Source organism: Fukomys damarensis, unplaced genomic scaffold, assembly GCF_012274545.1.
Source record: "Fukomys damarensis isolate Sample0158 unplaced genomic scaffold, DMR_v1.0_HiC HiC_scaffold_17, whole genome shotgun sequence".
Lineage (NCBI taxonomy): Eukaryota > Metazoa > Chordata > Mammalia > Rodentia > Bathyergidae > Fukomys > Fukomys damarensis.
In genome coordinates, this window is record NW_022900929.1 from 13,853,366 (window position 1) to 13,865,668 (window position 12,303).

The window sequence follows — 12,303 nt, forward strand, 5'->3', positions numbered from 1 at the left end:
TCTCTCTCTCTCTCTCCCTCTCTCTCTCTCTGCCTCTGCCTCTGCCTCTGCCTCTGCCTCTCCCTCTCCTCCCAGGCTCCCATTAGAGGAATTAAAAGTGGTTGGAGCCATGCTAAATTTAACAAGCTCATTAGTATTCTTTGCGAGCGCTTCGAAGTGAACTCTCCCTATTCAAGCAGCTCTCTCCAGCAGAAGGGTCAGGCGGCTAATCATTAAATCAAACTAATGTCACCCTATCACAATCAGCCCCAGAGAAGGAGGGTTTATTATTTCAGTTTATGCTAAATAAACGGTTCTACAAATGGTCCCCAAGCAAGGTCAACAGCAGCTTCAATTACAAGACAAACTTCACAAGAGTTGCTATAAACCAAGTACTCTGTATTGACTTAGGGACAGGCTGAGTCCCACATATTGCCACTAGCAGGACTGCACAGGAATGCATATTGTAAAATAAAGGAAGGGGTGAGTTGCTTTTTTTTTTTTTTCTCTCTGCCAGAATTTGCGACTGCAACAGCGACTCCTCATTCGCCTCTCTCCAACCAGCTAGCCTCTCAGCTCAATTCACCCCGCACAAAGGCTGGAGCCCAGACCTCAATGGACCGAGTGAAACATGTTCAAAACTAGGCTCTCTATTGTGACTGAATTTCTTAACATCTTTTCAAAAAGCGGAGAATGCCTGGAGGCCAAAGGAAGAAACAGGCTAATGGTGAATTGGGAATTCTGAGCAAATTTCAGAGCCCTTCCTCCTAGCTTTTGAGGTTGAAAGCAAGCTCTTTCCTTTCAAGTTTCAAAGTCCTTTTTCCTCCCGCAGTGTCACAGAAGGATTTGAAAAGAAGGTAATTGTGCTCGTAGTCTCCCTGATCAGAGCTTACGTCCTATTTCTGGTATTTCGGAATACTTCTTGCAATAATAGTGCATATAGCTCAATCCCTCAACCGGCCTGCACTCTGCAATCGCTCATTAAATGAACAATTGTGGGTAGAAAATGCCTTTTATGTTCAAGGTCTGGATATGAGATAAGCATTCTAGGACTCTAAATTTGGTTTACTAAGGAAATTCTCCATCATTAAATTACAAAACTGAAGTCAGAATATCAGGCTTTCCCAGAAAAGTGGCACTCAGATTGCACTGAGCCAAAAAAAGGAGGGCGGGAGGGGGGTTGGGGAGGAGGGAACGAAATATTAAGGGGGTAGAAAGAAAAAAAGTAGATACTTGGCTTTCTGGGTGAATGGGATTTTAATAAGAGAATACTATTTCCATCCTAAAGGTCCAAGTTTGTGAAGCCTTGTAATTTTGATATCAAATGGTAAAATAAAGTCACCTTGAAATAGAACTAAAACATGGGCTGAAGCTCAATAAATATGCACAAGCCTAATGCTGGCTCTTCACCAGAAAATGCCTCTCCCTTCTTTAATAAATCATCTTTTACCACCACTGTGGACATCATCTCATTTGATCTCTTTCCCCGAGAGACGGTGGCCGGACAAGGTACTAGGCGCAGGTTCCAGACAGCAAGTCAATGTTCCGAGTGAGTACATGATGCAGAGAAAAATTCCAATCCACAATAACACAGTCTCGTTAACAAGAGGTCTGGTCCCAGGATGGGTTTTTGAAGCAAAAGCTGGATGTGCACCGATGAAAGGAAGGAGGGGGTACATTTTCATGCATAGCAATTATCAAAATTTAGACGCTTGCCTATTCAGATTCTCTCAACCTAATCTCACTTCTGAGAAACACTTGAGCAGGGAGGGCCCAACTGACAAATCTATGCTGAGTTTGGGCCAGTGTGGCACGACTGCACCAGCACCATCACCATCCTCTCCCTCCAAGGCGTGGGGACACACATGGGCCTCAGTCTGGGCTGCTGGTCTGTCTAGACTCCACACACAGAGGCTCAGTGGTGCCTTTTGTGCCACACTAGAGTTTTTTGGTGCTTAAAGAGCTCTGGCCCTGCCCCACTGTCATGCATGAGGCTCAGAGCATCAGTTCCTACTTTCTCCGGGGGCAACTGCCCCACTCTGTTTGGAAGGGACATTATTTCATATTTCCCCTAATATGCATTTCTTGCATCTTATTAGCTTTTATTTCTTTGGTTATTTACATTTTCATGCTCCCTGAACAAAAAAAACAGGTAATCCAAGTCCTTGCCCCTCTGCTTCAGAATCCCCCTAAGCCTTTGACCAGAAGGAGATCGGAAATCTCCTTCTGAGGAGCTGAGCACATGAGCAGGGCAGAATTGTGCTAGGCAGGGGGAATACAGTTCCTGTGGCCTTTTGGGGCAGAATATTCCCTCTCTCCACCTAGACTGCAGTTATTCCCGAGCCTAGGGGCTGCTCCTGGAATGCCTGGAGTTTGGCTCCCAATGAGTATGAGCAAACAATGCCTTTCCGAAGAGCACTTCCCATCCCCTTGGGGTCAGATGCTGCCCTCGCACAGCCACACATACATCTCCCAGTGACAATGATGGATGGCAGAGGGAGGGGCCCAGATGGATCAAGAGGGAGTGCTGGCTTTGTCTGCAACCTTTAAACCCTGTGGCCAGGCCTGCAGCTCAAGAGGGCTGCCACAGGATGGAAAGCTTGGGAGAAATGCCAGTGACAACCCTCCCTCCAAAGTGGCAGTGATAGGGAGCTCCCTCTTCCACTTTCACTGACTAGGATGCAAGGCGAGAAAGTGGAAAATGCCCTCCATCAGAGACACAGGAGTGACTTCCTTCTTGGTTCAGCAGTTCGTATGCTCGGCTTGCCATGGAATAACACCTGGACCAACACCTCACTGGTCATTCTTGGAATGATTCGTTTCCCAAAGCAGGTTCCTGCTCAACCCAAGGCTAGATTCCCACCTCACACCCAGACTGCTTTAAGTTTACAGAGCTCCACACTTCAGAAGAGGTCCCTGGGATGGAAGGGAGCAGGCAGAGACAGAGAGAGAGCAAGATGAGAATGCAGATAAACTGAAATGCAAACTCTGAAAAGGCTGTTACCCTACTGCAGCACAGAGCTTTGATGGCAAGCAGAGCCTGCAGCTCTAGACTCTGGGAAAAGTTAGGACAAGAAGAACAGGTAACACACCCAACTTGCCTGAGGCCTCTACAACCCCTGTGGCCTGGGATGGCCTGGAGTTCCCTGGAGTGCATTTCCCTCAGGCCCCTGAGCCCAAAGAATAGAGACCTAAGCCACACCTAACACTGAAGATTGTTGACAAGATCTCTAAGACCTGTAAGAACACTACACCCAACAGGCCTCTAAGTTTAAGTGCAAACCTATCTTCAACTTCCTGAAAGGTAGCACAGGACAAGCAAGCCCTGTCCTGAGGGGACCTGGAAAGGGAACATACAAACACGGTGGCCTGGGTGCTTCTCTTGAAAAGGAAAGGGGAGCTCTTCCTTATTTCCATGAGATCCTGTAGACACTTGCTTAATTAAGAATTCTGCAATGTCACAAACTTCTTCTACTAGCCTGCCATTAGTGGCTAGTTGCTACTTATGCAGTATACAGCCAAGTCCCGGGCGGGTCAAAAATTCTCCCTTCTTCTTAACTTTTTTTGCATCAGGGATTGAATTCAGATCCTTGTGCTTACAAGGTAGGCAGCAGAACCACTGAGCTAGATCCCCAGCTCTTCCCTTCTTCTTAATAGCACATTTATGCCTAACAGTGAAGAACAGTGTTCTGAACACTTACCTATCACAGAATTGTTTGAGAATCACTTTAGGCTTGTTTTCATTTGTTTTTGTTTTGTCTTAATGGGGATTGCAGGGATGAGGTGTTTTGTTTTGTTTGAAGTTCTACAGATTGAACCCAGGATCTCCACACTAAACTTCATCCCCAGCCCTTTTATTTATTTCGACACAGACTCTTGCTTAGTTCCTAAGCTGTCCAGGCTGTGCTCAATCTTCTGCTCCTCCTGCCTCAGCTTCCAAAATGTGCTGAGATTATAGGCATGTGCAGTAGCCAGGCCCACCTAGTTTAGGCCTTTCTTAAGCAAAGGACTACGGGATCTCTCCTAACTTTGCACACAGAGACCTGAGCAGTTAAGATTCCATAATGAGATCCACAGTCAACCACTTAATGAAAACAATGAAAAGCTTGTTCACAAGGCCAGAGAGTCCTGGTTGCTGCCTCCTGGCTGGCTGCACCCTCAGATAGGCAGGATGCTCTCACTCTGGAGTTCAAGCTCAGACCCTGAGTGGCAAGAGGATTTAGAGACTGGCTTTCCTTGAAGGCCTGAAGCCTCTGTAGGTAGCAGCTCTTACCTGCAGCTCGTTCAAATAATGGTTCCCAGGCTCCCACCCTTCTCCCTCCACAGTGAAGTCCCATTTCTGAACCTTTCTACGACTTTTTTAAAATTTCAGAAATGAACACACACTTAACTGGTTTCAGCTGGTGTGTTTATGTTGCGTGTTTTTGTCTTTAGATGACTACTTAATGAGAAAGCCGGCGCATATGGTGGTATTATATTTTTAATAAAATTTTACAGACCATGCTGACTCCGTTGCAGAAATCAGACCCACCTGGAAAGTAAATTTAAATACCAAGATAATACCATTGTTGTACCCAAATGAGCTAGACGTCACCATGACACCCTGAGGGATAGTAAAGCAGGATTCGCCTCTGCGAATCAGTTGCTGGATGAAGGCCAGGTGCTGTCCAGCTCAGGTTTCCACAACAGAGAGCCCCTCTGGCTATTGTCCACTGTGACCTGGGCTATGAAATATGCATTTAAGAAATCCAAATGCAAAGACTACTTTTTGATTCTTCACAATTTTCCCTAAGCAATCAGCAAATAGTTAGCCACAAAAGTCTGCAATTTTAGAAAACTCTCGGGTAGTAGAGGTAATGACTTAGACACTACCTGTGGTGGAAGAGGAAGGACCTCCAAACCTAATCTCATGGTCACACCCAAGGCAGGAGGCCTGACCACAGCAGCAGCTCTCCTCTGCTAGGGCCAGACCCCAGGCCAGAGACAGACTAGAGACAGCGACAACAGCAACCTCCACAGTGAGACTGGAAAGCAGACCTTTGTTCCAGCTTTCCAGAAACACTCAGGAGAACTTAATGTCTGGAAGCCAAGGGGAATGTAATTCATTTCAGATAAGCCGCAATAAAAATAATTAAGGAAATAAACTGGAGATCAAATTCATCTATCATTCTAAAATACAAATAATTTCAGGCCACTCATTCTTCCTGACAACCATTTTCAAAAGCCCTCCAACTAAAATCTATTAAGCACATATCAATTAACGACAAAAACATGTACCTATGAGGTGAAAAGAAGTGCCTCACCTGTCCTAATCTTCGGTATACCTCATAGGGAGGCACTGCTCTTATCCTCGTTACTCAGAACAGAAGGAAAGTGGCTTGGCCAGGTCCCTCAGCTCTGTCTGGGTGGAACTTGGAGCCCAGGCAATCTGACTAAAGCCTACACTTAAATACTTGGCCATCAGACCTCCCTTCTCAGTGCCAAGAAATATAAAATACATTTGACTTGTATTTTGGTCAAGGCCCTAAAGAATGGGCCTTGCAAATCTCACAATCATTCACCTCTGCCGGTGTGGGCTGACAGCACCTACAGACAAGACGGATGCCAACAAGCATGGCTGTGTTCCAATAAAACTTTATGAACACTGAAATTTGGATGTCATGTAATTTTCACATGTCACATTTAAAAATATTAAGAACCATTCTCAGTCCTGTATTATATCAAAAAGAGTAGCAGAAACAAAGTGGCAGATATACAGGATGAATTAATCTAAAGATCTAATATATAAGATAAGGACCACATTTACAAAACTGTACTCTATGTGGAACCATATTGAATTAGTAGATTCCAGTTGCTCCTGCCACAAAAAGAAATTGGATTTGTGGATTAGATCTAGAATGCCCCTCCAAAGTCTCAGGTAGTCAGAGTGGGGCTTTGGAAGGTGATTAGATCATGGAAACAATGTACTCATCAATGGATTCACACACTGGATTCAGGAGGCAATTGTGCTGTCAGTAGGTGGGGCCTGGTTGGAGCTGGTCACTAGAATGTGACTGGGATGGGTGTATTTTTTTGTCCCTAGCTCCTCCCTTCTCTGCTTCCTGGCTGCCGCGAGTTGGGCAGCTTTCCTCCAACGTGCCCTTTTGCTATGCCATTTCTGCTTTGACTCCAACCAACCATGGACTTGAACTCTCTAAAAGTTGTGAGCCAGAATATATCTATCTTCCTTTAAATTGAGTCTCAGGGGTATTTTTTTTTTCCCCAGCAATGGGAAAGTTACTAACAGAACTGGTAACTATGTGAGATGATGTATATGTGAATTTTTTTTACCACACTCTTTACCATCTGCATGAATTCCATAGCATTCTGTTGTAGGTCTTTAATACACAAAATAAAATTCATTTCAGTAATAACAATAACAATGAGCGAGTAGTGGGCTGGAGCTGGTCTAACTGGTGACCAGTTGCCATTTAAGGGTGCTTGCCCTCAAGGAACATACACATGTTAGGTAGAAAGCTTGCAACTTGAGAACAATTAGGAACATTATAATAAAATTATAAAAGACATAATACTGAGTCCTAGGGGGGATATAGATAGAGAGTGACTTTCACACAATATTGAAAGTATAAATAGTTCCATAATTGGCCAAGTGTGTCAAGCAATTGGATTTCTAGGATACATTATTAAGGAAAAAAACACAATGATTTATGTTCAACGATACTCCTCACAGTGTTATTTATAATAAGGAAAATAAGTTAAAATAAGTATCTGATTTTTTATTATAGTGCAATAGTATGATTGTCAGTACCTATAGTGCTTTTGTGGATCCTAATGAACATAGGAAAGTAAGAGATACATTCATTACCCAGACCTTTACTTAGTACCAGGTACTGTTGTAAGCACCTTGTGAGATAATTCAATGGTATGATTGAATTATATGATTATAATCCTAATTATAATTATAATCCTAATTATACAAACACAAAACCTGAGACATAACTGTCCACAAAATCACAATTTGATAATAGGGAAGCTAAGATTAGAATCCAGCATCTACTTAATCATAAAGCTACTAAGCCTCTAAACACTTTAAGTATTCCAGTTTTTGGAGAAAGAAGAAAAGACCAAAAAAACAAAAACAAAAAACAAAATCATTTCTAAAGTTTCTGAACTAAATTCTTATGTTAAAAAACAATAGGGAAATAAAACAAGCATGACAGAACACTGATTCTACTTTTAACTGGATAATGGGTTCATGAATATCCATTGTACTGTTTCCCTATTTTCTGTGTTGTCTATTAGAAAAATTTTAGTTTTAAAAAAGAAAAAAACAATTAAGGAAATGTTCCAAAATAACATGAAAATATTTTTATAGATTACGTCTTTCCTTTTGTTTTTTTTAAATTTCCCAATCCTTTTAGAATACAGATAAAGTTAATTTGTTTGATTTTTTAAATTTTTTTTGAAGTGTGACCTTTATTATAATTCTCTAAAGAAATCCAAGTGCACACAAATTGAAAACTTCTCGCATAAGTTTATATATGAAGTCTTGCTTTAAATTATTTATTCTACCTTCTAAATATACAGGATAAAGTTAAGAAATCGTAGGCTTGGGCCGGGGATTTATCTCAGCGGTTCGGTGGCCTACCTTGCAAGCGCAAGGACCCGAGTTCAATCCCCGGTACAAAAAAAAAGAAGAAATCGTAGGCTAGTTTTACACATATTAATATAGGTATAGGCTACATTGGTATAGGCTTTATGGAGATTTTCGTATTGTAGCTTATTTAAAATTATCACATGGGTGTGGTGTTGTAATCCCATCACTCTAGGAGCCTGAGACAAGAAAACTGCGAATTCACACCTAGCCTGGGCAACTCTGTGACTCAGCAAGTCTCTGTCTAAAAATAAAAATTGTTTAAAAAGGGCTAGAGATGTAATTCAGAGCAAAGGCCCTGAGTTCAGTCTCCAGCAACACACACACACAAACACACACACACACACAAACACACACACACACACAATTATAATTTTAATTATTCCGCATCTATACACCAATGTTTTTCACACCAGTACCACAAATGTTCTAATGTTTCTCCTGGGAAACTAGTGAACTCAGCCTTCACCAGGCCACTCCTGAAAGCCATAAAAGGGAAAAATGCAACAGAAACCCTAATTTGCTCATATTTATTGAGTACTTACTTAATGCCAGGAGCTCTAAGTGCTCCAGATACGTGAATCCTCCCCAGTCCTCACTGGTCGGTCCGGTATGCAGTATCATTTCCCACTTACTCAGGTAAATGCCCTGCGTCTTAACAAGGGTTAAGCCAAATGTCAGTCATCTGCTATGGGGTCAATGCGCCCCCCAAAAGTCTGCATGGTGGAAACTTGATTCCCAGCACAGCAATGTTGAGAGTTAGGATCTCCAGGAGGCCATCAGATCAAGAGGCTTCTGCCCTTTATCAATGGATGAACCATTTCTTGGGGTGATGGGTGAATGGGTAATTGTGGGAGTAGCTTTGCTGTAAAATGTGAGCTCTCTGGCAAGCTTATTCTGTGTTACCACGTGATGATGCCTTGCAGGTTATGTATGACACAGCAAGAAAGTCCTCAGCAGATGCTGAGCTGATGCCAGTGCCCTGCTCTTGGCCTTTGTGAGCTAAATAAGCATTTTTTTTTTAATAAGTTATCTAGTCTTCTTTCTTTTTCCTCTCTCTTTTTATTTTTATACCAGTGATCAAACTCAGCACTTGCAAGGCAGGTATGGTGCCACTGAGCTAAATCCCCGGCCCAAATTATTTGGTCTTAAGAATCCTGTTACAGCAACAGAGAGCAGACTAAGACATTATCCTTCATGTGAGGCATCAACTAGGCATGACCTCCTCATAGATGGCAATTTACGTTTCATCCCTGTGGCCCCCACAAAGTATCTCCTGCAAAGAAAAATCTAAAACCTGTAAAAGATAGAAATGCTTGGTGTTTCTCTGCAAGCATCCATGAAGATTATTCTCATTTCTCCCACTGTTCTCTCTGCTCCTAAAAGGCAGTCAGGAAAGGCCACTTCAGGCCTTAACTTCAATGAACCTAACTGTGAACTTCAAACCAAAGTTACGAAAAACAATTCAGAAATTGCTTATTCTACCACTTTGGGGCTTGGACAGGTTTAGCATCTTGCAGGACAAAGGACATTTCTCATGCTTAAGCTGAATTATTTCTTTTTACTTTATTTCTCTCCATTATTGCGCTACCACACTTTGTTATCTTCTGATAGTGTCTCCACGTTCCAAAGAGCTATTTCCCATAGGAATATTTAACACTGTCTCCTGAGGGACTGTTGCAGGCTTAGATGCAAAAAACAGTCTGAGTATCTGGTTTGTGTCTAGCTTCAACAATGAAAAACCCAAGTAATTTCTTAAAAGGGCATATGTCCAATAGTTAAAGAAGCATATCATTTATAGAAAAAGGAAAAAATTGTACTTGGAAACAGTTTTGCTTGGATTATTTAGCAACAATAAATGAACGAGACCTCACGCTGCCCAAGAGTATAATCCCCTCCCTCAAGCAGGAAAGGAATGTTGAATAAATCAATAAAGTCAGAGTCATAAAAAGAGACACTTGCCCTATCCAACCAAAGGTAATTATCAAATTTCAGCAAATTAAGGAAGTTTTCTCCTTTTAAAAATGAAGAATAAAACAAGACTACTTCTTAAAATGTACTATTAGGAATTGTAACTCTTCCTAAAAGTGCCAGATGTATATCCATCCATGCAATATGAAAACTAACAAGCGCCTTTTCAATTTCTTTTAATGATGGCATATGCCATAAAAATACAGCAGTGTTCCACTGGGCCAAAGGAATTGGAGCAAAAAAAGACCAAAATAAATAAAAACTTATATGGGCCACATACCAAATATAAAATTTCATTCACCCTTTTACAGGAGGCACACTCAGTATTTTGAAAGCAAAAATTCTCGTAACACAAACCTCCACTTAAAAATCACTGCCAAGAGCTAAAACCATAGCAGGATGTTATTCCTTTTTCAATTTATTTTTAAATGTTGGCGTATTAATGACATCAATGGCCATGTAGTATAATAAGGCAGCATAGTATAATAAAAAGAGTTAGAAAACCTAGCTTAGAGATTTGCCTCTAGTACTTAATTGGCATTCAACTCAGGTTGCTGTACAATATATCAGATTGTCAGTTGCCTCCTCTATAAAATGCAAATGATAAAACTTGCCCCTCTTACTTCATGGGGTTTTCTGAGGGTTAGAAGTACTAGTACATGAAAGGAATCTTTATAAACTGGTATTATGAATGCTAGAGACTGTCTAATGCAAAACAAGGTAGATACTTGGAAGTGTCTTGGTTAGGGAGCTAGAAGCCTGAATTTCCAGGTCTGGATTTGGTCCTAAAAAGGTTCAACCTTCGGCAAGTCATAGAATTCATCTAGGCTACTGCTTCCCCTTACATGAATGCAGCATCAAAAGTCCACTCCACCCAACTTATCCTAGATGCCCCTCTGAAGGAACAAACTAGTTACATCTTCACCAAATCAAGGAGAGAAGAGCCCGTTTCATGAACGCAAGAAAGAGCCCACTTGATTATCTATCTTTACAATTACAGTGTATCTCAGTTCGTGAACTTAATTCATTCCATGATTCTGATTGTAAACTGAATTTGAAGAGAATTGAATGAAATTCAATGGTTAAATTCAATGTTGACCTTTTGATTCAGTTCTTACCCAAATTGGTTTGTGACCAGAATCAGGGAAAGAATAAAGTCCATGGACCTGTAGTAATCTCTTTCACCCACCTCTCTGATGAACCTTGGGTCAAATTCAAAATCAAAATTCATCACACAAGCATGCCCAATTCTTCAAATTTCTCTTGAAGATATCTATGTTTGCTTTTCTATGATGACATTAGATTCTTGAATTTTCCCAAACAATCCATTCTATATTTCTCATGAGCAATATTTATTGAAAATGATCAAGCAAATCTCTTGGATGGACGGTTGTTAACCTGCTGGTTTTTTATATGACCTAAGATTGGATTTTACATTTTTAATGGCTGAAAAACAATAAAAAATATTTTATGACACATAAAATTATGTTAAATTCAAATATCAGTGTCCATAGTACAGTTTTATTTGGATACAATCAGACTCATTCATTTTCATATTGATAGCTGCTCTTGAGCTTCAACTGCAAAGATAGGCAATATCACACTTCAAGCAGCCTGTCCAAACCCAAAACTAAGTATTAGCTGACGTTATGAGTCAGCCCTCCATCACTGTAGTAAAGTATCTGAAACAATCAACTACAAAGAGAAAAGGCACATTTGGCTCATTGTCTTAGAGATTCCAGAGTCTATGATTAGTTGGCCAATGCTTTGTGAGTGGTGAAGCCACAAAACGTGGTGGGACCCCATGTGGTGGAAAACAAGTACAGTCAAACCTTGGATTGCGATTAACTTGTTCTGCAAGTATTCTGCAAGATGAGCAAACATCTTTAATAAATTTTAATTTGATAAACAAATGATGTCTTGCAATAGGAGTAGTACTGCAAGCACACCAAATGTCACATGATCACAACTGAGCCAATGGTTCTTCCCTCTTCTCCCCCCTCCTCTATAGGATCATGGGTAATCATCTCTCAATAGCAAGGCCTTATGGAGGAGGCCTGGTCTGCAGAGAAGAAAGAGAAAAAAGCAGAGGAATCCCTTACTTCAAATAAGATTAGGGAAATATGTAAAATGCAGAAAACAGTGCAAAATGTTATAGAAAAGCACCATCCACATAAGGCTAAACAGTGTGAATCTGTTAACCACAATATAGTATCACATTTCCATGAAATCCTAAATAGGAGGGCAAAGCAAGAATCATTGGATAGATTTCTTACTAAAATTGCACAAAAAGAAAAAGATTCCATTGAGCCAATAGAAGGCAGTGATTCCATTAATGATAATGAAAGTCTTTCTACATAGTAACCCTCCTCTCTCTTGTCTCCCTGACACCAGGTAGGAAGGTTTTCAAAGGTAAATGCAGGTTACTTTGCTCATTTTTCCTTATATTTTGTGTTTTCTTGATTATTTTGTATTATATTATAATATTATAATCATTTTATATGAATATTTTGGGGTTGTGGAAAGAATCATCTGAGTTTCAATTATGTAGGAGGAAATTCGTGTTGATATACAAGTGCTTTGGGTTGCAGGTATGTTTCCATAATGAATGATGCTTGCAAACCCACGTCTTACTATACCTACCACATGCCCAGGAAGCAACAGAGAAAAAGAGAGGAAGGTGCTGGAGTCCCCAGCTC

At 40.9% G+C, this 12,303-nt stretch overlaps 1 protein-coding gene across 3 annotated transcripts in view; it reads right to left on the reverse strand.

Moving 5' to 3' along the window:
• Positions 1–12,303, reverse strand: part of Gli3 (GLI family zinc finger 3) — a 296,986-nt gene that overhangs the window by 180,634 nt on the left and 104,049 nt on the right. The gene's annotated exons all lie outside the window — the stretch shown is intronic.